Raw genomic sequence first — 22,178 nt, 5'->3', positions numbered from 1 at the left:
ATTTCATAAAAAGAGCATAGTATTAAAGAATCCATTGGTACAATATGATGCAAATAATCTGTTTGTCCAAATTCAAGAATCTCTATTAAAACATACTTGTAGGGCCAGCTAGGTGGCACAATGAATAAAGCACTGGCCCTGAATTCAGGAGAACCTGAGTTCAAATTCAGCCTCAGACACTTGACACTTACTAGCGGTGTGACCCTGGGGAAGTCACTTAATCCTCATCGCCCTGCAAAAAAAAAATCCCAAAACAAACAAACAAAAATACATACTTGTAGGTGGAGGAAACTCTGGCTTGTTTCTCCTATGCCTTAGACTCAATCAGAAAGTAACAGCAACAAATAATATTTTCCTCATGGCTAGAAGAACAAAAAGACAGAGAAGTACAGAGATTTTTTTCCAAACTTAAGAAATAAAACAAACATTTCCATAACACACTAGAATAGAAAGGGGGAAAATGATTGTACATGGAACTGCAAATATATTATTTGCTACTTGCTATTCCTTTTAAATCTATAATAAAGTTATCATATAACTTTTTTTACTTTTTTCTTCTTTCCCGTTTCCCACCCTAGAGATGGCTATAATTAGAAACAAGTAGGAGTGTATATATGTGTGTGTGTGTGTGTACACATACATATATATGTATATATACACACATACATATGTATATGTGCATGTGTGTATACACACATATAAAATTATTCTATACATACTTCTATTTATCAGCTTTTCATCTAGATTAAGATAGTGTTTTCCTTCATATGTCCTTTGTAGTTAATTTGAGTATTTATAATAGTCAAAATTACTTAGTCACTCAAAGTTGTTCTTAAAAAACATTGCTGTTACTATATACAATGTTCTCTTGGTTCAATTCCTTTCACTTTTCATGATTTTGTTCTTTTTGGGGGGGGGGAGCTGGGCAATAAGGGTTCAGTGATTTGCCCAAGGTCGCACAGCTAGTTTGGGTCAAGTGTCTGAGGTCAGATTTGAACTCAGGTTCTCCTGAATCCAGGGGTTGTGCTTTATCTACTGCATCACCTAGCTGCCCCTACTATTCATTATTATGTATAGGTTTATCCATGTTTTTTTAAAAAAATCATTGAACTCATCATTTCTTATAGGACAATGGTATTCCATCATAATCATATACCACAACTTGTTCAGCCATTCCCCAACCGATGAGCTTACATGTATATGTTTTATGTGGGAAGTTTTTCCCAGTGTTGGGATGCTTTAGAAAAAAATTCTTAATTCAAGGCAATGTACATCGTAACTGTATATGTAAAATATATACAGACAGTGCCACTGACAATGTGTAACAATTGAAAATTATTATTTGTAGTTTTTCTTGCTATATAGCCTCTGCATCTCCCTGCCATCTCCCCTAAATATTTTTTCTCAAAGTGCAAAAAAGAGAAGATATGGGGAAAAATTATTTTGAGAGATGAGGGTCTTGAATACATTCCCACTTGCCTAAATATTTCAATAGCTCAGTTAACTGGTGAAAACAAGGCATGAAAACATATGCCAGTTACAAAATGTTTTTTTCACTGATTCCCTTTGGAAGAGTTTTTCCTTTATCTATAGCTATACATGACTCCTTCCCCAGGGGAAGAGTAGTGACAGAAACCTCTCAAGATAATTTTAAGGTCTTCAGTTAACACACTCTTCCCCTCACCATCAGCAGAACATTGCGAAACTTTTGTGAAGGTAGGGAAAAGTGTTGGTTCATCCCCTGGCTGACCTTGTAAGTTAGAGATGGGGACTGTTTTCATGGCTTTGCAGGTGGCTTATCTGTATGCCCATAACTCTTTGAAAGTAGAAAACCTAGGCAGGAGGGCACCATATAGCTCAGAAATGTAAAGAGTAAGCACATAGAAAAGCAAACTAAAAATGGTGCCATTAAATCTGTTCCTGGTATAAGTAGATGACTTAAATCTTAATAATAGCTGACATTTATATAAAGCTTTAATGGTTACAAAGTGTTTTAAATATATTATCTCATTTGATTCTCGCAATAACCCTGTGAGGTAGGTGCTATTATTCTCCCCACTTTAGAGATGAGGAAACAAAGACTAACAGAGGGTAGGCAACTTTTCAGAATCACAGAGCAATTAAGTGTCAGAGACAAGATTTGAATACAGATCTTATGGACTCCAGTTCTCCCAAGTCAATCTCCAGATTAAATGGTGCTATTTAAAGGAGCAAAAACCAAATTTTCGATTTTGTCATTTCTTACCTGTGTTACCTTGTGCAAGTAATTTTATCTGTCTGGGCCTCAATTTCCACAACACGGTCTCTAACTTCTCTCCCAATTCTAGAATGTTTATACTATGGTATTTTGATTCTAAGTTCATTAAATAGATAAACATTTGCTCAGGGATTTTGTTCAATAGTTCCTATATTTGGATTTCTCAAATGTGAAGATGGACTATCAGGCAAATACAGGGGCTAGAAAGGGTTCCTCTGCAACATATAATTACATGATCTATTCATATATGTTTAAATACATTTAAAAAACAACAATGTCAGTATTGTGGATGCCTATGCAAGTAATACAATAACTCTTTTCCTTCAGAGACAGTTTCCTGAGTTGCTCTAGCAAAGTTATGAGTGTGTTGTCATACAGTGGTAACACACACACACACACACACACACACACAAAATCTCCAAATCTAGGAAGGCCCATGTTTAGACAATAACCAATAACCATCACTTGGTCCATACTACAAGTCTTTTTAGCCTTGCAGGACCTATCAGAACTTGTGTTCTACTGATAGAGTCATTGAGAATCCAGAATCACCTAAAATTTATGTTATTAGAGTAGTACTTAAGTAAAGAGTGTATATAAAGAGAATGATATGTATTATTCAAATCCATTTCCCCCCCTTTCTTCATGTTTTCACTTTTGCTGGATGATTTCACAGAGAACCAATAACTAATAGCAATTCTATCTCAATTTATCCGGTGATCTTCTTTTTCTTCTATTATCCCTTCATGGAACACCAATCCAATACATCCAATAAGCATTCATTAAGTGCCTACTATCACCAGGCACTGTGCTGAGCTATAGCCACTTGACTTGAAGCAAATTCTTTTGAAAAGGAAGGGGACAACACAGAAGATGATTTTCCCTGGATTCAGTCATGCCAGGAGATGAAGGGTCTCTTTCCCCAGAGAGCCCAACCCTTGAACAGAAATCTACAGGAACAAGTATTAAGATGCATTAGTGGGAAAAGCTAAGCCCAGAGAAAGCCAGGCAATTGTGATAGGGTCTTGGGAATTTGTTCCTATAACTAGGCATAAAAGTGATATTAAGTGTATTGTGTGACTAGAGAGTATAGGAATAGGTGGAGTAGTATCTATCTAAAACCATCAGCAAGCATTATATGAAATGGGGATAAGTTAGAGGCCTTCCCAATAAGGTCAGGGGTGAAACAGGAATGTCCATTATCACCTCTATTATTTAATGTTGTACTAGAAATGTTAGCTTTAGCAATCAGAGAAGAAAAAGGAATTAAAGAATTAGAATAGACAAGGAGGAAACAAAACTATCACTCTTTGCAGATGATATGATTGTATACTTAGAGAATCCTAGAGAATCAACTAAAAAATTACTTGAAACAATGAACAGCTTTAGCAAAGTTGCAGGATATAAAATAAATCTACATAAATCATCACCATTTCTATAGATGACCAACAAAGTCCAGCAGCAAGAGATAGAAAGAGAAATTCCATTTAAAGTAACAGTAGACAATATAAAATACTTGGGAGTCTACTTGCCAAGACAAACCCAGGAACTCTATGAACATAATTACAAAACACTTTTCACACAAATCAAACCAGATCTAAATAATTAGAAAAATATCAATTGCCTGTGGATAGGCCGAGCTAATATAATAAAAATGACAATTCCACCTAAATTAATTTACTTGTTCAGTGCCATACCAATTAGACTACCTAAAAATTATTTTATAGAGCTAGAAAAAATAACAACAAAATTTATCTGGAAAAACAAAAGGTCAAGAATATCAAGGGAACTAATGAAAAAAATGCACAGGAAGGTAGGCTAGCTGTACCAAATCTGAAGTTTTACTATAAAGTAACAGTCATCAAAACTATTTTGTACTGAGGGGCAGCTAGAAGGCGCAGTGGATAGAGCACTGGCCCTGGATTCAGTAGTACCTGAGTTCAAATCTGGCCTCAGACACTTAACACTTACTAGCTGTGTGACCCTGGGCAAGTTGCTTAACCCCAATTGCCTCACCAAAAAAAAGCAAAAAACAAAAAAATAACAAAAAACTATTTTGTACTGGTTAAAAAATAGAGTGGTGGATCAATGGAAGAGGTTAGGCACAGGAAACATAGTAGTAAATGACTTTATTAATGTACCGTTTGATAGGTCCAAAGACTCCAGCTTCTGGTACAGGAACACAGTATTTGACAAAAACTGCAGGGAAAACTGGAAGATAGTATGGCAGAAACTAGTCATAAATGAACATTTTACACCTTATACTAAAATAAGGTCAAAATGGGTACATGATTTAGACATAAAAGGTGATACCATAGGTAAATTAGGAGAGGAAGGAATAGTTTACCTCTCAGATTTATGGAAAGGAGAACATTTTATGACCAAAGAAGAGATAGAGAATATTATGAAATGCAAAATGGATGATTTTTATTGCATTAAATTAAAAAGATTTTGTATAAACAGAAACAATGCATCCAAAATTAGAAGGGAGGCAGAAAGCAGGAGAACAATTTTTATAGCTAGTATTTCTGATAAAGGCCTCATTTCTAAAATATATTGGGAATTAAATCCAATTTATAAGAATCCAAGTCATTCCCCAATTGAGAAATGGTCAAAGGATATGAACAGGCAGTTTTCTGATGAAGAAATAAAAGCTATCTATTGCCAAATGAAAAAAAAATGCTCCAAATCACAATTGATTAGAGAAATGCAAATTAAAACAACTCTGAGGTACCTATCAGATAGGCTAATATGACAAAAAAGGAAAATAATAAATGTTGGAGAAGCTGTGGAAAAAACTGGAACACTAATGCATTGTTGGTGGAGCTGTGAACTGATCCAACCATTCTGGAGAACAATTTAGAACTATGCCCAAAGGGCTATAAAGCTGTGCATACCCTTTGACCCAGCAATACCAATATTAGATCTTTTTTCCCAAAGAGATCATAAAAAAAGGGAAAAGGACCCACATGTACAAAAATATTTATAGCTGCTCTTTTTGTGGTAGCAAGGAATTGGAAGTTGAGGGGCTGCCCATCAATTGGGGAATGGCTGAACAAGTTGTGGTATATGAATGTAATGGAATTCTATTGTGGTGTAAGAAACAATGAGGAGGAGGAGTTCAGAGAAACCTGGAGGGTCTTGTGTGAGCTGAGCAGAACCAGGAGAACATTGCACACAGTGTTGATTAACTGATAGACTTGACTCTTCTCAGCAATACAATAGTCCAAGATATTTCCAAAGGACTCATGATGGAAAATGCTCTCCAAATCCAGAAAAAAAAAAGAATTGTGGAATCTAGATGCAGATTGAACCATATTATTTCTATTTTTTTCTTTTTTGAGTTTTTTGAGTTTTTTCCTTTTTGCTCTGATTCTTCTTTCACAGTATGACTAATGCAGAAATATGTTTAATATGATTGTACATATATAACCTATATCATATTGCTTACTGTCTTAGGGAGGGGGGAGGGAGGATAGGGAGGAGGGAGGAAGAGGGAGAAAAATTTGAAACTAGAAATCTTATAAAAACAAATGTTGAAAAATGTCTCTACATGGAAAATAATTAAGTACTTTTATGGGAAAAATATATGAGAATTGTGAAATGAGACAATAATTCATTAAACACACTGCAAATTTTAAAGAACTATTTAAGTTCTAACTATAATAATAATGATTATTATTATTATTATTATTATGGAATCATTTAGGGAGGAGTTGTCAATTGTCCACAATTTTGATGCCTTGGGACAAAGCTCTGACCACTACCCTAGTCTTGGCATTATCTTTTCACAAAGACTCTAGTGAAAGAGAGATATGAGTATTGGGAAGGGAGGGGGGGTAAAGATGCCAATGTCATTCACTATATTCTGGACCATTATCAGTTGTTCTGACATTTATCTTGCCACTGGACTTTGATGACTCTGAAAAAGAGAATTAAACTGATGATTTTGTGCAACTCTACCTCACTTAAATCCAATTCACATGCAAGTCAAGACATCACTCCATGATGTCATTAGTCCTCTTCACAAACAAAAGACAAACAAGAACAACAATTTGTGGATAAACAGATCCAGAGCAGTGACTTATTCAAATCCTTAAGAAAGAGGGTAGTGTTATTAGAATAAGAATCTGGAGCAAAACAGGCCAAAAAGTTAAACATTAAATGTGTAAATATTTTTTTTAAAAAATCACAGCTAGGTGGCGCAGTGGATAGAGCACTGGCCTTGGATTCAGGAGGACCTGAGTTCAAATACAGAGCCTCAGACACTTTACACTTACTAGCTGTGTGACCCTGGGCAAGTCACTTAACCCCAATTGCCTCACCAAAAAAAAAAATCACCATGATACAAATTTGGTTTATCAATTACTTTGGATTCATTGGACACCCAATCAACAAGCATTTGTCAAGCACCTACTTTGTGTCAGACACTGTTAATGGTGGAAATTTTTTAAAAAATAAATAAATATAAAATGAAATGGTCCCTATCTTTAAGGAGGTCACAATAAATAGTACTCACCAAGGACATTGAGATTTTAAAATGTCATCATTTACTACAAACATTCAAATGAACATCTTTATATCTGGTCTTTTGGCTTGAATGTGTGTTCTTAGCAGTTTAATGTGGGGCACTAGTCAGAATTCTGGATTTGAATTCTGATTGTTCTTTACTACGTCTATGACCTTAATCCCTTTAATCCTCTAAATAAATTTCTTCATTTGAGAAATGAAAAATTTGTTCTCTAAGGTCCCTTCCAACTCTAAATGGATGCTCCTATTAAAACAGATCAGAGGATGGGAGCTGTGTAATAGTCTCCCCATACATACTTGTTGGATTAAATTGAGTAAACAATTTGAATTTTGACATCCCTTCTTTTGCCACAAGCCAAACTTCCAAATAAGCCCTGGCAAGACTGAACCCTGATGGAGCCCACACACATATGATTCAGACCAGCTGTTTACTTCTCTTCTGAACCAACCCAAGCTACCTTTGGGCAACTACTGCCAGAAAACAGATAGATTAGGCACAGAGCTCACAGCCCCCATTTGTGCTCACCCCCAGGGGAGGACTGATTCAAAGGCTTTATGGGGCTGTCCACAGCAAAGGAGTTTGGAGAGAGGCTTGGCAAGATCAATGCTGAGCCTCTCAGGTACATTAACTCAGGGAAGCAGATATAATGTACGAGTCTAGAGAAGATATTCATTCTCACCTGGTTTAGCTTTCTCTCTTGGGTCAAGGTTTCACTGATTTTTGGCTCTGTTTCCTTTGATGCACCTGACATACTAAGTGAGGCATACTATCCATGGGGAGATGGACTAGCTCTTGAAAACACAGTCTCTCTGATAGAGATGTAGTTACCATGATGCATCAGGAAAGACACCAATCCTCCTTTGATGATCCAAATAGAAGGGCAGAAAGGAGCATTGGATGTCACCATGCAATTTATAAAATGGTTGTCAGATTCATTGCTTGAAGATGAGTGGATATATTTAGTGACCCACATTCAGACAGATAAAGCACTTTGGTCCCTGTTTAAAAGCTTGTCTTAAAACTGAGTACCTTCCCTTACTCTATAAACAGAACCTCTGATTATAATTCATGATGAGACAGCACAGTAGTATATGACGACCTCTGGAGAACAAAAAAAAGAACTCCCATAATTTTGATCCAATAACCTGATTGTGGGCCCTTTTTCCCCTCTCCCAGTCATTTTTGACTATCAAACTTCCATTTGAGACTTCTCAGTAATTCCTCAAGAGGATATTTGGAGCCTATAATGTCTGTTCTTCCTGTCTGTTTTCCTTCTTTCCTCCTCACTGGAGACTATTCTATCTCCTAAGAACAACACCAACTTGGAGTTTCCAAAGAACTGGTCAGTTTCCTCTAGATTGCTGGGGATTTATACCTTCTGCCCAGGCCATTGACTGAGATGATCTTCAGAGTAGTGGGTGATTTCTCCCAGTAATCTTACAGAACACTTTCATCTACAAAGCAAGTGTTTAACTCTAGTACAAGAGATCATAGGACCATAGATTAAGAGGTAGAAGGGACCTCAGATATCATCTAATACAGACTCTCATTTTACATGTGGGAAAACTGAGGCCTAGAAAAGTTAGACATAGTAGAGAAAGTTCTAGACTTGGAGTCAGGAAGACCTGGGTTCAAATCTCATCTAAGGCATTAGCTGCGGGATCCTGGACTAGTCATTTGACTTTTCTGGATCTCAGTTTTCTCACCTAAAATCATGGTATTAGATTTGATTACCTTTAAGGTCCCTTCTAGCTTTAAATCTATTAAGCTATAATATGCCTACGGTCACACAGTAAATTCTTTAGGTGGAACTTAAACCAATATCTTCCTGACTTTATTTTTCTGGGTTTTTTTTTGGTTTTGGGGGGGTTTTATGGGGCAATGAGGGTTAAGTGACTTGCCCAGGTTCACACAGCTAGTAAATGTCAAGTGTCTAAGGCCAGATTTGAGCTCAGATCCTCCTGAATCCAGGCTGGTGCTTTATCCACTGTGCCACCTAGCTGCCCCATCTTCCTGACTTTAAGCACAGTGAACTATTGTACTGTGTCACATTGCCTTTCAAACAAAGCTTCAAAGAAATCTATAAACCTGACTGAACTCGGATCTCTGAAGAATAGTGAGAAAATCTTGGAGTCACAGAATTTTAGAGTTAGAAGGGATCATCTTAGCCCAATCCCTTTATTTTGCAGATGAGGAAACTGAGCCAAAGTGAAGTTATGTGACTCTCCCAAAGTAACTGAACCAGTTAATGACAGAATAATACCTAGACCCTTGGTCTCATAGTCCAGAACCCTTTCTTCCAGTGAGAGACTTTAGGGGATCATGAATAGTGTTTCAAGGTGTTGCCTTCACTGCAGGCTCTACATCAGCTCCTTGGATCCATCTTCTAGGTACTTCCAAAGAGTGGTTCCTCATTAAATTATAAAACCTTTATCTCAGAGAAGCAAAGAAAGATCCTAGGATCATGGATTCAGAGTTGGAAAGGTCTTGGAGGTCAACTAATACCTCATTTTACACTTGAGGAAACTGAAGCTAAGAAAGTTAAGGCAACTTGCCAAGGGTCACAGAGGCAGTAGGTGGTAAAATCAGGATTTGAACCCTGTTCCTCTTACTCAAAATCCAACCCTGCTTCCATTCTATCAAACTGCCTCTCAAGGAGACCATAGTCAGTTGAGGGAAAATACGTGTTCATTTATTCTCAGAGCTTATTAGGAGTGTTATTTTCTGGCTTTATGATTTCAGTTAGCTGTGTCTAGAACCAAAGCAAAATGCTTCATAAGTAAGCTTTCAAAGAAAGAAATTTATTGTACCTAAGGGCTATAAACTCATATTTATGGTGTAACCACAATGTTTATGGTGGGTGTAGGGGATGTAAACTGTCTTCGGAAAAATTACATTAATGGAGTTTAATATGGTGCGGTGCTCACTATATTGGAAACATCTTGTTTGTATCAGAAGATCCCATGAATAGGAAATGATATTTCCAAAGTGGTGCATTGAAACACTGCTCCTTGCTGAGCAGGAGCTGTCTGTCAGATAGGCCATTACATTTCGGGGGCTAAAGCCCTTTACAGATAGCTTTGGGTAGTTAGAAATGGTTTAGGCTAAGACCTGAGGCTCACAAAGGAAGATTCCCCCAAGGTTTGATTGTGGTTCACAACAGAACTGAATTTGGTCAGGCTTATAAATTATCTGCAATTTCTGTTTGCCCCTGAGATAGTGCAAATGCCTGCCTTGCAGACAGACTTGTTCTTTCAAATTATAGTGAAAAGTCTTGCTTTTTGTGGAGGGAGATGTACTGGGGAGAGAGTGAAGAGCTTCAAATTAGCTTTTTAAAAGAAATTACATAGGCAACCTAGATACCAATTTCATTTTTGCCTAAGACAAGCTTTGAGGATATAAATGAATGAATGAGAAATTAAGGAAAAATATCACAAATAGTGAATAAGTCTAGTAAAATGGAAAGAGCTGAATTTGGAGTCAGAAGCTCTTGGTTTGAGCTTTGGCTCTGACCTTTGTGTGACTTCTGCAAAGTCACTTCACTTCTCTAGGCCTCAGTTTCCTCTATTGTAAAATGACAGGGTTGGACTAGTTGACTTATGATCATAGATTTAGAGCTCAAAAGGACCTTAGTAGTTATCTATTCTTACTTCTCATTTATAAAATAGGAAGAACTAAGGACAAGAGAAGTTAAGTAATTTGTTCAAAGTCACAAAGGAAATAAATGACACAGTCAGGAGTTAAATCAAGATCCTTTGATACTCAAGTAAAGATTTTTCCCATTATACTTTGTAACCTCTTCAAAGATCTCTTTGAGGATGAAATATATGATCATATTGTAGAGCCCATTTAAGTGATGTGATGTTATCTGATTTCTATATGATAGAGAATTCTTTGCTCCCCCCCCCCACACTCTCATCCCCATTCCAGAACAGGTCATTTAAATATAATTTTACTGTTTTATGTCAGCCATAAGGTCTCTTCTAACTGCTGAGCCAGAACTCTATGGATATGCTAAATGGTCAACCTCTACCCCATAGCTCCCTTAGTCTGGCCTCAAGGTGGAATAACAGCTCTCTGAGCTCTGGAAGGTCAGTGGATGGATGCCCTTTTCTCCCTCTTAACCCCTACAGGGCCTCAAGTTATTGGTTCATGGTTTTCTAGGCAGGCCTTTGTCTGGATTAGGACTGCCTACTGTTTGTGTTTTCTTCCTTTTAGTATATGGCCTTATATGATCTAGAAATGTAAGCTGTATCTTCCCTTTTTCCTGGTATTGGCTACTAGCCTAGTTGCAATGGAAACTAAGGCAGCTAAAAGGGAAATGGTCATCCACATGGAAAAAGAGATCACTAAATATATTTGGTGTTGATTCAGGCAGTACTAAGTTGAAGTGAAATATAAAATAGATTATATATGTTTGCAAATGTCCTTTGTCTTGGATTTTAGCCTTTCAAATTATTGTAATCATTATATGATTCATTATTGCTAAGTTTTCTCTTTCTATGTAGGAATAAAACTGCCTGGTGGGAAGGACTACTTTATTGTTATTGTTTAGTCATTCTTTTATGATGTCCAACTCTTTGTGATCCCATTTGGTGCTTTCTTAGCAAAGATACTGGAGTGGTTTGCCATTTACTTCTACAGCTCTATTTGGCTAGAACCTGTAACGATTGGAATGACGCCACCTGCTGGAGACTTACTGTAGAAGAGTTCTGCCCATGAAGTGAAGGTCTTTGAGGGCAAGACCAGGAGTCTTTTCTTTGGTGTCAGGAAGTGACGCAGACTAGTGGGAGGAGAAAGGAAGAGACTGGCGCTCAGTCTCGGGCTCTTTCCTTTGGACTCTGGTGGAGAGCGGAGCTAGAAATGTGCTCTCCCTTTAATAGATAGGAATCTATGCCTTTCTCTCTCTTTACCAAATTCTTATTCTCCTTTATTCTTCTTAATAAATGCTTAAAAGTCTAACTCTTGCTAAAGCTTATAATTTATTGGCGACCACTCATTAAATAGTTTAGACAGTTTAGCTAGAATTTTAGCCCTTAACAAACCCAAAAGTGAATTGTTCATCAGAAATCAGAGGTAGGCATAGAATTGAAGCACTAGGAGCCTAGTACCCTAGTTCTAGGTAAAACCATCCAATCGGAGGGGAGGGACCAAGAGTGGAAAAGGGTACTTCTTAGCTGTTAACTCCAGGACTGTATTGATCTTCGATGTTGAAGAAGTTTCTAGAACATAGTAGAGATGTCTATAGTATACCATGGTGAGAAATGAAGACACTGACATTCTACAGCTGATCCATTTCCTGTTTGACCCAAGGTATGTGCCACAAATCTAGATGGCATAATGAATAGAAATATGGACTTGAAGCAGAAAGACTTGAGTTTGAATCCTGTCTCAGAAACACTAGGATCTTGGCCAAGTTACATACCCTTGGTCAACCTCGATTTCTTCATCTGTAAAATAGGAATCATAATATTACTTAGCTTACTTGATTGTTTTGAAGATCAACATATGTAAAACAAAACAAAACAAAACAAACAAAAAACTCTTTTAAACTTCCATATAAATTCCAGCTACTATTTGCTGTACTTGTGGTCACGATTCCTTCTTTTTTTTTTTTTTTTTTTAGGGCAATGAGGGTTAAGTGATTTGCCCAGGGTCACACAGCTAGTAAGTGTCAAGTGTCTGAGGCCATATGTGAACTCAGGTCCTCCCGAATCCAGAGCCAGTGCTTTATTCACTGAGTCACCTAGCTGCCCCTGAAATTCACTTTTGAGCCCAAATTTATCCTCATCAATCAGCCATTTGGTAAACAAGCATTTATTAAATGTTTACCATGTGCTAGGTACTCTGCTAAGTTCTGGGAATACAAAGAAAGTTAAACATGGCTTCTGCCTTTAAGTAGATATTCAGTGGATAGAGTGCCAACCCTTTAATCAGGAGGAACTATGTTCAAAACCAGCCTCAGATACTTATTAGTTATGTGTCTCTGAGCAAGTCATTTAACCCTGTTTTCCTCAGTTCATTTTTTAAATGAGTTGCAGGGGGCAGCTAGGTGGTGTAGTGGATAAAGCACCAGCCCTGGATTCAGGAGTACCTGATTTCAAATCCAGCCTCAGACACTTGACACTTAATAGCTATGTGACCCTGGGCAAGTCACTTAACCCCCATTGCCTCGCAAAAAATAAAAAAAATAAATAAAATGAATTGCAAAAGGGGGCAGCTAGGTGACACAGTGGATAAAGCACTGGCCCTGGATTCAGGAGGACCTGAGTTCAAATCTAGCCTCAGACACTTGACACTTATTAGCTGTGTGACCCTAGGCAAATCACTTAACCCTCTGCCCCACAAAAAAAAGATCTGAAGAAGGAAATGGCAAGACACTCCATTATGTTGTCAAGAAAATCCTGAATGTGTTCATGGAGACTGGGATACAAATGAAACAACTCAACAATAGAGTAAAGGATTGTGTGAGGAATAGCAAGTAGGCCACTGGAGGGGGATTATAGCATTTGTGCAGGAAAATACAGTGTAAAAAGACTTGAAAGGTAGAAAGGACCCAGCATATAAGTAGCTTTAACTGACAAATAGCATCTTATTTTTTTAATCTGGATATAATAGAGAGGTAATGGAGTATATTGTATATAGACTTGGGGAGTGACATGGTCAGACATGTATTACAAGGAAATCACTGTAAAAACTAAAGGGAAGATATATTGGAGTAGTGAAAGAGTTGAGTCAGGGATACAAATGAGGAGGCTATTCCAATAGATTAGCCAAAAGGTGATGAAGCTCAGTGAAAAAGGTCATTAATAGGGTAGTGGCTATGTGAGTAGATGGAAGGGGGCATTTATAATAATTGTTATGAAGGAAGAAATGATAAGATTTGAAAACCGTTGAATGGGGGCAGCTAGGTGGCACAGTGGATAGAGCACCGGCCCTGGAGTCAGGAGTACCTGAGTTCAATCCGGCCTCAGACACTTAACACTTACTAGCTGTGTGACCCTGGGCAAGTCACTTAACCCCAATTGCCTCACTAAAAAAAAAAAAAAAGAAAAGAAAACAGTTGAATGACTATGAGTTGAGGATTTGAATATGACACCGAGGTTGGGAGCCTAATGGGACTGGGAGGTTGACAGTAATAGGAAAGTTGGCAAGAGAGGAAGACTTTTTGGGAAAAGATGATGAGTTCTGTTTTGGGCATGTTGAGTTTGATGTGCCTACTGAATATCTAATTCTAGGTGTCCAGAAGGTAGTTGGGAATGTGGGAATGGAATTTCACAAAAAGATTAAAGTTGGATATATAGATCTTGGAATCATCTGCAGAGATGATAGTTGAACCCATCATAGCTGTTGAGCTTACCAAGTGAGACAGTTTTTAACTAGAGTCCATAAGTGTATGTAGAGAGAGAGAGAGAGAGAGAGAGAGAGAGAGAGAGAGAGAAACTGTGTTTTAAAACAATTGGTTTCCTTAGTAATCCTATGTATTTTATTGTATGCATTTAAAAACCTCATTTTTATAATGAGTCCATAAACTGAACCAGACTGCCAAAAGGGGTCCATGACATACAAAAAAGGTGAACCCCTGGCTAAAGGCAGCTAAGTGGTTTAATGGATCCTCTTCCAAATCTACATCCTTGATCCTCTATGATCTTCCTTCTCTGGTTCTTTCTTCACACAGATGCCAAACTGAGATTCTTAAGACATAGATATGGTCATATCATTTGCCCTACTTAAAAATGTTCAATGCCTCCCTATTGCTTTTAGGGGAAAACAAAACCTTCAGCCTGATATTTAATGTCATGCATTATCTAGTTCCTGTGCAACTTTCTGACCTTATTTCAAACAATGTCATCAGGGCTTTAGAGTTCATCTAGTTCAATACACTCATTTTACAAATTAGAAAAAATAAGTCCTCAGAGTACTTCAGTCCTGAGAAATCCCAAGAGCACCTCATAATCAAGTGAAGTGAATTGCCCAAAGTAATAATCATTTAGTGACAAGGTTTAGAAACAATTTTTTACTTTTAGTCTGGTGCTCAAGATGATGGGGAGGAGGATGGGATGGGGATGAGGGTGGGGATGGGGGGTGGTAATGGGCATGAGGGTAGGGGATGATAATGCCACTTGGCATTTAAGTGACACTTTGATGTTTACAATGTTTTATTAACATTATCTCATTTAAGCCTCAAAATAATCATATCACTGAAGTTCAAAAGTAAGACTGGGAGAGGTTATCTTACTCATATATGATCATACAATTAGTATTAAAGGGAGGGTCAGAGGTGAAGGTCTTTCTTTCCTGACTCCAAACCCAGTATTCTTGCTATATATTATATGTTAGCAGTACGCTAATGTGGAGATAATTTTTAGGTAGCTAGAAATAGTTCATAGGGTTGAAATCCAGAAAAAGAAAGAGAAATCATGTAGTGCTCCTCCCTTCATATTTAACATTGGAGTTTGGATGAGCAGTTATACCTGAACGTGTACAATTGGACATCAGCTAGATGGAGGAAGTAGCTAAGAGAAAGGGCTAAGTTAGAGAACCGCCTAAGTCTTTCTATTACTTTCCTAAGTGGACTAAGAAAATGAAGCAGAATGTGGGTGGTTTGGTATCAGTGCTAAAACTAAATGACCTTTATATAAGTATTAGTGTACATGTTTGATGGATAAGACAGTTCACCATTCTTTGTAAGTAGTCTCAGACATGCTAAAAAATTCAGCCTCTATATTGCACAAGTTAGATCCAAATCAAATTAGTCTATTGTAGAGAGGATTCTAGAATGATGGAGGAGTAGATCAGAAAACTTTTGGCTCTCCAAATTTCCTCCATAAAAATAACAGAACATCACCTCAGAGCAACAGAAATAAATATGATGTAAAGCAGTTGTCCTCCTAAGACAATTTGAGAAGACCCCAGAGAGACAGGACCTCCAGGGGCAGAGGTTCTGGTGAATGAAGTGCAAACACTTCCAGGTCACTTCTGCAGACCCAACAAACAACAAGCCCTGGGGGCAACTGGGTTAAGAGGCAGCTTCAGCCTTAGAAACTTTCATCTCACCAACAGTGTGGAGGTCTGACAACTGAGTAAGAAAAGATTGAAAGACCTCGTCAGATTTCTGGGGTGGAGCCAAGATGGTGGAGTTAAGGCAGTAAGCTTTCAGAACACATTGCATAATTGCTCAAAAAAAAAACCCTCCAAATAATGCCATAGGACAATTCCTGGAACCGCATAACCTACAAAAGAACGTACTGGGATTATTTTCCAGCCAAAATGGCTTAGAAGGTCAGCAGGAGGGGGCTGCTGTGCCAGGGCAAGAGTGGAGCCCAACCCTACAGTCACTCTGACACAGATCCAGTCCTAGGCAGGCCAAGCCAGGGAAAGAGACACCCTGAGCCTATGAATCAGCAGCAGCACTAGTGTCATCTGGAACTAAGATCATAATCTGATGAGAGAACTGAGTGGTTGGAAGGGGGGAGATTACAGGGGTCTCTGCTGGTGCTGAGGCAGAACTTGGGTGTTTCACCCCTGCTTAGAACCAGGAAGTAGGCTTGAGTAGCAGTGGCCCAGGTGGTGGAGTGGCACAGACTCATAAGAGCTAACAACCACAACACACAAAGTTTTGCTGCCTGGTTAATTAGCAATTTGGCCTGGGGTTATCTACAGACCAGAGAATGGGCTAGGTGAGTGAAGAACCTGCCTCTCCTCAAATCATACCACCTTAGACCCCCTGAAGCTTGTGACAGTACATCCAGAAAGTTAGTGCCCCACTTTAATCAGGAGTTAATAGTCAAGTAAAAGAGGGGCAAGATAGGTAGACAGAGAAAGAGATGCAGACCAGAGAAAGTTTCTTTAGTGACAAGGTAGATCAAAAACACCCTCAGAAGAGGATAGCAATGTCAGGGGTCCTACATCCAAAGCTTCCAAGAAAAATATGAATTGATCTCAGGCCATGGAAGAACTCAAAAAAGACTTTAAAGATAAAGCAAGAGAGGTATAGGGAAGATTTAGAGAGGTAGAAGAAAAAATGGAAAGAGAAATGAGAGTGATGAAAGAGGGCCATGAAAAAAAAAAGTCAACAGCTTGAATAGCCAAATTGGCCAAATGGAAAAGGAGATACAAAAGCTCTCTGAAGATTGAAAGACCTTGACTGTCTCAGGATGTCAGTAACAGTCATGATGACCAGAAGCATCCCAGGATCTGGCTTCAGGGAGGAGCTAGCACACACCTGGTAAGTACAATAGCAAGGGGTAGCAACTCTGTTGTTGGCTGTGGGCACCTGCATGCTCTCTCTCTCTCTCTCTCTCTCTCTCTCTCTCTCTCTCTATATATATATATATATATATATATATATATATATATATATATATACATATATATATATATATATATATATGTATGTATGTGTGTGTGTGTGTGTGTGTGTGTTATCTCCATACTTAATTGTAGCCTTCTTTTGCAGGGGGAGGGAGGGGAAAAATAAAAGTAAAAAGTGTACAGCAAAGAAAAAAAGAAAACCAAGAAGCAAGGAAAAGCTGGGCTTTGAAAACAATGCAAAGTATTTATTATATAGGTTTTCTTGTTATGAAAATTTTTTGTTTCATATTGAATCCTCTCATATTCTGCTGTGTAGATGGCAGTTTTTTTTTTCCTTTTCCCATTTGTATGTAAGTTTAAAATAAATTTTAAAAGTTACCAAATTCAGGCTATCATATTTTAGTAACTTGAGAAATATGTATGTATGTATGTATGTATATATATATATATATATATATATATATATATATATAATAAAAGAAATCCTTAATTAGAGTTCAATGAAAGAAAAGGTTTTCCAGGAAGCTGCCTTACTAATCATATTTGCAGTGTTCTCGTGCACTATTTCAAAATGCCATAGCCTAGTCTCATTTGATAAAAATGTTAATAAACTTCTCTAAGTAAGCTAGGGGACTTCATCTTTTAAAAACAAAACCATAAAATAATTGTGCCCTTGAAACTTACATGTGGTTGTCCTCATTTTTTTTTTCCTTTATAATATTGAATTGGAAGATTTAGTAGTCATATATTGCTATAGTACTGTAAAATATAGCCATTTTAATTGCTCATTACTAATGAGAGCTGCTCAAGTTAGAATAGGCAGGGAACACAAAGCTGTACCATGAAAACAGTACTGCACTGTTCCTCAGGAAAGCCAGGACTGATTCTCCTTCTATCATTTACTATAAGGCAAAGTCCTCATGGTATTTTTTTTGTCCATGTATATCTCAAAAGATCTAGATGAAGGAACCTAGAATATTGTTAGATGAACCCCCAAGAAGGATTCATGGAATGATAAGGACAAGAATTCCATAGGATGGGCAATCATAAATGCATTACAATTTGCATCATGTGGGGGGATGGAGGAAACACACCCATTGACGAGACCACAGTTCCATTGAAGTACTGAGGTATGTCACCATCTAAAGAGTAAAGTTAACTGATTTATTTTACAGGGCACGCCTATTCCAATACACAAATAAATAGGTGACCTCCCCTATAGGCATTCTTTCAAATGAAATATAGATCATAATCTCCATCCCATGAGATTCTTATTCATAGACTCTTATTAGTTTGTCATAGAGGATCTACTCCATGTTCTGGATCTCTTCCTTAAGCTCTACTGCCATTGTAAGAATGCCAAAAGAACACACAAGTTGTTTAATCAGTTATATCTCACTCTTACCATGCAACCAGGCCCTCTTCTTTTTAAATCAGATATATCGTTGATAATCTCCTCTGCAGCAGGGATTCTTAAACTTTTTCCACTCACGACCATTTTCAACTGAGAAAATTTTATGTGACCCCAGGTATATAGGTCCACAAAATAGGTATACAAATTTAACAATTACTGCCAATTTTTGTGACCCCCACATTCAGTTATGTGACCCCATATGGGGTTGCAACCCACAGTTTAAGAAGCTTCACTCTATATAACTTCTCCTTCATGATTTCCTGCTTATCATGTTTTGCAGATTGTTCATGCCTACCATACATCTTTCCATTTTCCTTTGGGTGATGCTGAGCTTCAGTTCTTCAGGGTTTTCAGTATTCTATTATTATGTCATACAAAATCACTGGGAAAATATTGGTACAATGTTTTAAATGATGGGGCTTGGTTTCAGGGATCATTAAAACTAATTGGCTGACTAGTAGCTACCAAATCCATACTTATCTTAAATTTCTAGGACCAGTAGGGCAATATGTCCTATTGCTAACATTCAAATGAGACTATGGGAACAAGAGTTGTTATTACATCAGTAGAAGAATGTTCTCCACATTTAATGAGACCAGCAGAGCAGAAGACACTACCAACATAGCAGTCACCACTGATCATCAGAAGCTGAACCTAGAAGACCAAGGTGACTAGCAGACTTGCTCCTAACTGAAATGCCATACCCATTGGTGGTCCCAGTGAGAGCAGTGTGATGACAGAGCTAGAAAAAAAAATCAGTGATCTTGCAATGTGGCAGGTATACATTTGTCTCTCATGTGTATTCCCAACATATAGGTCCCTCATCTGTGATCCCTATTGTGAGAGTTGGAATAACACCCCCTGCTGGGAGGAACATTTTGTGAGCTCTGGCCTGAGGACATAGCCATGTGGCCTTGGCATCAGGAAGTGACTTTTGCTCATGGGTACTGTCAATCAAAGCTATGAGCTAATTAGCTTGGAGCTCTGTGTGTGTGTTAAGCCCTTTTTTTTTCCTGTTTCATGAGAGGCTTCTGGGAGGAGGAAGGAAGCGTTGGCCTTTTGGTTCCTCATTTCATTATGGCAGGTCGGATGCTGGGGTCTCTTAGAAATAGTTAGATTTTTACCTTTCTCTCTGATCATTAAATTCTTATGCTCCTTAATAAATACTTAAAAGTCTAAACTCTTGCTAAAGTTTATAATTTATGGTGACCACTCATTAGATTTATAGACAATCTGGCTAGAATTTTAGCCCATTACAAATAGCAACCTTACACTATGTATGATTACTCTTCAACTAATGGTGCTTATATATATATATGATAGAGATTGCCCTTGGTTTGAGTAGGAAGGAAGAGAGGGGAATGTTCTGTTGCAAGTCTTAGCATGCTATTATTTTTTGCAGGGCAATGGGGGTTAAGTGACTTGCCCAGGGTCACACAGCTAGTGTCAAGTGTCTAAGACCAGATTTGAACTCAGGTCCCCCTGAATCCAGGGCCAGTGCTTTATCTACTGTGCCACCTAGCTGCCCCCTTCATTAAATGTCTTTTCTTTGAAAAAAATAGCTGTTGACCATAACAATTCATCCTGTTCTCATTTCAATTCTGTGCCCAATTCATTTTTGATTTGTAGTGCCTGACCTAGGTATACACACTGACTCTATAGATTGTTTATCCATTTTCATAGCTAACCCTCAATAATAGGCATTCTTCATTCTATTAATTAATTCTATTCTTCATTCTATTTCCTGTATGAAATGGGCCAAACTCTTTCAAATGGTTATAGACCTAAATTTGGAGGGATTGAAACAATCAGCTTAATGTTTTCCATAAAGAGGATCAAATGACGAACCTTATCATCTAAAAAGAATTACTCTTCAATTTGGTCTTTACACTGGATCTCCTTTGTGACACTGGCAAATATCTTTGTCAAGTTATACACCCTGAATAATCTCTCAATCTCTCACTTGATATGAGTAAAAGGGCACAAACAACACTATCTCTGGTTTTATATTTTCCAAAGATTCATCACTTTTAACATATACATTTTTAAAATTTTATATTTTATGGAATAAGACAAGTATTTCAATAACATAGTACAATAAAAAGATGATTGCACATGAAACTGCAAAACTACAATGTACAATTTATTATTCCTCTCAAATATACAGCAAAATGACCATGTAAATTTCTTTTTCCATTTTTTTCTCCCCCCACCCTAAAGATGGCTACCACGACACACAAATAAGTAAGTGTGTGTGTGTGTATACATATATATGTAATAATTCTGTGGCCCTCCCAAATGATCAGCTAAAAAACTGCAATAATAATTTTACCACAAATAATTTTTACCACAACTGTATATAGTGCTCTTAGTTCTACTTATTTTGTTCTTCAATATTTCTCTTTTTTTAATAAAGTATTTTATTTTTTCCCATTACATGTAAAGATAGTTCTCTACTTTTGTTTATACAAGTTTTCCAATTTCAGATTTTTCTCCCTCCCTCCCCTCCCTCCTACCTCCCCTAGACAGCAGATAATCTGATATAAGTTATATATATACATTAACATAATTTCTGCATTAGAAATGTTATAAGAGAAAAATCAGAGCAATGAGGAAAAACCTCAAAATAGAAATACAACAGTACCAAAAACAAAAGAAATAGTATGGTTCATTCAGCATCTATACTCCACAGTTCTTTTTTTCCCCCTGGATTTGGAGATCCTCCTCCATCATGAGTTCCCTGGAACCTTTCTGTACCATTGCATTGGTGAGAAGAATATAGTCCATCACAGTAGGTCAACACACAATGTTGATGATACTGTGTACAATGTTCTTCTGGTTCTGCTCATCTCACTCATCATCAGTCCATGCAAGACCCTCCAGGTTTCTCTGAACTCCTCCTGTTCATTGTTTCTTACAGCACAATAGTATTCCATTACATTCATATACCACAACTTGTCCAGCCATTCCCCAATTGATGGGCATCCCCTCAAATTCCAATTCCTTGCTACAACATAAAGAGCAGCTATAAATATCTTTGTACATGTGGGTCCTTCTCCCCTTTCCATGATCTCCTTGGGAAAGAGACCCAAAAGTGGTATTGCTGGGTCAAAGGGTATGCACAGCTTCACAGCCCTTTAGGCATAATTCACAGCTCCACCAACAATGCATTAGTGTTCCAATTTTTCCACAGCTTCTCCAACATTTATTATTTTTCTTTTTTGTCATTTTAGCCAATCTGATAGGTGTCAGGTGGTACCTCAGAGTTGCTTTAGTTTGCATCTCTCTAATCATTAGTGATTTAGAGCATTTTTTCATATGGGAATAGATAGTTTTGATTTCTTCATCAGAAAAATGCCTGTTCATGTCCTTTGACCATTTCTCAATTGGGGAATCTTCAATATTTCTAGCAAATGTTTCCATGTTTTTCTAAAATCATTGAACTCATTGTTTCTTATATCACAATAGCATTCTGCCATAATCATATACCAAAATTTGTTCGGCCATTCCCGAACTGCATATTTAACATTTTGATCATACAATTTTTAGATGGTATTTATTTATAGTAGCTATTGATACTCTAAATGAGAGGTCCTTGTTTAATGACAAGTAAGTGGACTTACTACTAAAGATATGGATTTTCTCGAGCTTGGTATTGTCAC

Source organism: Dromiciops gliroides, chromosome 1, assembly GCF_019393635.1.
Source record: "Dromiciops gliroides isolate mDroGli1 chromosome 1, mDroGli1.pri, whole genome shotgun sequence".
NCBI classification, from domain to species: Eukaryota; Metazoa; Chordata; class Mammalia; order Microbiotheria; family Microbiotheriidae; genus Dromiciops; species Dromiciops gliroides.
The sequence above is the reverse complement of the archived record's forward strand: the minus strand, read 5'-3'. Positions refer to the sequence as shown.